This window comes from Sinocyclocheilus grahami, unplaced genomic scaffold, assembly GCF_001515645.1.
Source record: "Sinocyclocheilus grahami isolate Dianchi unplaced genomic scaffold, SAMN03320097.WGS_v1.1 scaffold1734.1, whole genome shotgun sequence".
In the NCBI taxonomy this organism is placed as follows: Eukaryota; Metazoa; Chordata; class Actinopteri; order Cypriniformes; family Cyprinidae; genus Sinocyclocheilus; species Sinocyclocheilus grahami.
Window position 1 is genome coordinate 61777 of NW_015506913.1, and position 3241 is coordinate 65017.

The following is a 3241-nucleotide window of genomic DNA, read 5'->3' on the forward strand; positions in this document are numbered from 1 at the left end:
TTCATATGCAAATTACCATGCTTTCAAACAAAGGGCCATAAAAATGCCCCAGTATCTCAGAACTCCCACTTGAGATTCCGGACTTCCTCATTGGACAAGCCCATCTTGAGAGGCGTGAATCTTTGCAGGCTTTAAAGGCCACACTTCATGTGACCCGCCCCAGTCGGTGGTTTGTTGGAATTCTGAGAGGTGGTGAGAAAAAACGCTCCCGGAAACGCTAAGCTCGTGCCAGACTTCGGCCTTGTCCTTTCCATTCATCAAGTTACTCTGACGCAAACTGGTTCTTTCTCATCAACCAACTTCAGCAAGATCTTGGGCCTTAAGATTGCATCAGGAATCTATTTTCAGACAGACGAGACTTGCAAGTATCAAACTTAGTCTTATTAATTGATATATTAAGTATCAGTTACACCTTTTTACAAAGGTGTGTTTGAACTAAGAATCTGACGTATCCCTCAGGTGTAGATCTGCTGAATATGCAAATGGTTCCATAAATTTCATTCCTTATGCCTCTTTCTGTACTGAGTTAAACTTTAACCCTTTCCTATACCAACTGTGTGTGTGTGTGTGTGTGTGTATGTGTATGTTAGACCAGTTTATGTGTGTATGTAGGATGTTAGACTAGTTTAAGTGTTTATGTAGTTAATAAAACCTTACTTGTATCACACTTGACATTGTTCATTGTTTGCTCATAAGTGGAGTCACTTAATCATGCAGATTTATGCTACAAGCTTTTGTACAATTGTACAGTAAGAAAGTTATTTCCTTTAACCAGGAAATTAACGTTCTTAGAATTGAGAAGACAGTTGACCCTGAGAGGTCAGCTAAATATCTACAGCGGATCTAAAATATGAATAATTAATTATAACTAGTTATGGTTAATTATTCATATTTCCTCATGAGCTGATTCGTTACAAAAGCAAAGCAAAAAAATAAATAAATAAATCAACATAAAAAAGAGAAGCACAACAAAGCAAAATACAAAACAAAAAAAATAAAAACAAAAGACAACGTAAAGAACAAAACAAAACAAAACAAAACAACCAAACAAAAGAAAGCAAAAGAAAGCAACATAAAACACAACACAATCATGCAAGGAACAAAGCAAAGCAAAGCAAAACAAAACAAAACAAAAAGCAACATAAAAAGGAGAACAAAGACAATGTGAAGAACAAAGCAAAGCAAAACAAACAAAATAAAACAAAACAAAGCAACATAACAGCACAGCACAATTATGCAAAGAACAAAGCAAACCAAAGCAAAATAAAAAAACAAAAGCAACATAAAAGAAAAAAAAGCTCAAAAAAGCAAAATACAAAACCGAACAAAGCAAAGCAAAATAATATAAAAACAAAATACAACGCAAAGACCAAAACAAAACAACCATATGGTACAAATCAAAGCAAACCAAAGCAACATAAAACAACTGAACAACTCAAAGCAAAATACAAAACAACATAAAAACAAAGCACAGTGCAAAGAACAAAACAAACAAACAAAATAAAGCAACAACAAAAACAGAAAAGAACAAAAAGCACATCAAAGCAAAATACAAAATATAACAAAGCAAGAACAAAAACAAAACAACAACATAAAAAATAAACAAAACAAAGCAAAATAAAAATCAAAACAACATCAAAAACTAAATCAAAACAAAACAGGAAAAAAATAGTCATAATAAGAATAAAATCAAAACAAAATACAACATTTAACAATCAATTAAAACTACAATTAGAGTTGATTGTGTTTTATTATATAATTTAATTTAATTATATATTTATGCTATTTAATATTTACACATAATATGGGAAATAGAACTTGTTTTTATTTAATTCAGTAATATTAGAGCCCTATTATACACACACTTGGATTGTCACCGCTATGTATTCCATCCCTTAAGGAATGAATGCACAAAACAATGCTGGGCACTGTACCAAAAAGTACAGCACCATTACTCACAAAACATCATGAAGTTACATCTCAATTTCTGTCCTTTACATGACCATTTAAGGACATTCAAACATAATATTTATTTTTGTAAGGACATTAACAGAGTAACATTTCAATTCTATCATTCACCCAATGCATTCAAAGCACCTGCATCGGCTTCATGTGTGTCTGTGGCATTTCAGTCATATCATTCCCAAAGAAAAATGATGTTTCTGACTATTAATGTGACATTTAGAGTCAGCTGCCACTGAAATGCTTTGGACTGAGACTATTACCCAGAGGGCCTCAGCAGTCAGCTCTAAAAGCATCATGTTTCTGGAGCTTTAAAGAACCCTTCACCTTGAATTAGGCCAGGTGGGGTATGCGCTAGACCGTGGCAGGCCTGTTTTCCAGAAGGAACATGCATACTTCGGCTGTATTTCATTATTCCCCTTTAGTTGACCTCTGACCATAGATGTGATTTTGCTGTGCTGGATGGAGCTTTTTCACACACGCTAGGCAGCCAGCAACTGTGGTTTATTTACCATTTTATTTTTCTTATGAGACTATGACAGCAAAAATTATCTATCTTTATGCCACTAAGTATTGAGTTATGACTAATGACTGTGGCACAATAACAGTTAGAAACAACTGTAAGAGGATATATTAAATAACAAAAATATGAAAATTAGCTAGTCCTTTGAGTCGAATATAATACATGACTGTTCTATGTCCAAAATTTCCAAAAAATGGAAAACATTAAGTACAAGAGTATGAGCTAAGGAGGATTTGTATTATTATTATTATTATTATTATTATTATTATTATTATTATTATTATTATTATTATTATTATTATTATTATTATTATTATTATTATTATTATTATTATTATTATTATTATTATTATTATTATTATTATTATTATTATTATTATTATTATTATTATTATTATTATTATTATTATTATTATTATTATTATTATTATTATTATTATTAACTTACAATATTCCTTTTCATGAAAAAGTAAACTCTAACAGCATATCTGTATCTTTTTGTCCATTATATTTCCACTCAAAAACAACATTACACACTGCATGAAATCTAAATTGAATCATGTGTGGAGAACTTGGTGCGCTTTACAACTTGATTATATAAACACATCATATCCAGATGATTAGACAGTAGGAAGCAGTGTTTGACACTGATGTGTTTTGAACCACATATCTGTCATTTTCAGATATGAAGTAATAAATGATGAGAAAAACATTCACGTACATCCAGTACTGATTTGCTTTTTGATCTTTAGGACT